At 35.2% G+C, this 873-nt stretch overlaps 1 long non-coding RNA gene across 1 annotated transcript; it reads right to left on the bottom strand.

Moving 5' to 3' along the window:
- Positions 1-554, bottom strand: LOC111392371. The gene is made up of 4 exons (XR_002702258.1): positions 486-554; positions 325-403; positions 193-235; positions 1-53 (listed from the first exon to the last, which is right to left on the bottom strand). It is a non-coding gene; the product is annotated as an uncharacterized LOC111392371 (long non-coding RNA).
- Positions 555-873: the final 319 nt, after the last annotated feature.

Raw genomic sequence — 873 nt, 5'->3', positions numbered from 1 at the left:
ACCAGAGATCTTTCCTTGAGGACCTAAAGGTGGAAATGTCTGCAGATTCGACTCTGCAACATCCAATACAATTAGTTTACTGACAATCTGAATCTCAACATAATAATCATTGTAACAATTTTCAAAGAAACAAAAAAAAAGAAAAGAAAAGATATAAACAATAAATTGAACTAACATAAGAGCAAATAACACCTGTAAATTTGACAGAAACGTGGCCAGGTGGATCTGCGACTGCCTACAACAATGAAAAACAAAAACAGATTACATAATTATAAACAGATTTATAAAAAGGAAAAAAAAAAGTGAGTGAGATTATGTGATTACGGGAACAGATCCGGTGACACTTTGATTGTCAATGGAAGTGTAATTGCCGGACATCATCTTTGTTTGAGCCCTTTTGCAGCTGAAAATCAAATGAATACGTACTTGTATCTTGGAAGGAGAGGATTTTGCTATGAGTATCCGACAAATGGACACGGATCTACCTTCGGAATGTCTGCACCGCGTTAGCTACCCTTTTTTCTTTTTTCTCCCTATATTTTCTATTTTACTTCATTCTCTCCTGGCGTCAATAATTATATACAAGTGGAATTTGCAGATGAAGTCCTTGTTCTTTAAAACATAAAGCAATTTAGCTCCCATTTTATCTTTTTAGTTATAAAATAGGCTTGTGGGTCTCCAATTGGGTGAAAACCGTAAATTTTGTTAAAATTACACGTGGACTTCTTTCTAGATTTCGTCGAGGTTTCTCATGCGTACCAGCTACAAGAGAAATATCCTTTTAAGTCTTTAGATGGATCAAGAATTTTAAGTACGAGGCAAGTTGGCTTTTAAGATGCATGATGTTACCATGTGAAAATGTAGCGTATGGCG

This window comes from Olea europaea, unplaced genomic scaffold, assembly GCF_002742605.1.
Source record: "Olea europaea var. sylvestris unplaced genomic scaffold, O_europaea_v1 scaffold9246, whole genome shotgun sequence".
Lineage (NCBI taxonomy): Eukaryota > Viridiplantae > Streptophyta > Magnoliopsida > Lamiales > Oleaceae > Olea > Olea europaea.
The sequence above is the reverse complement of the archived record's forward strand: the minus strand, read 5'-3'. Positions and strand labels throughout refer to the sequence as shown.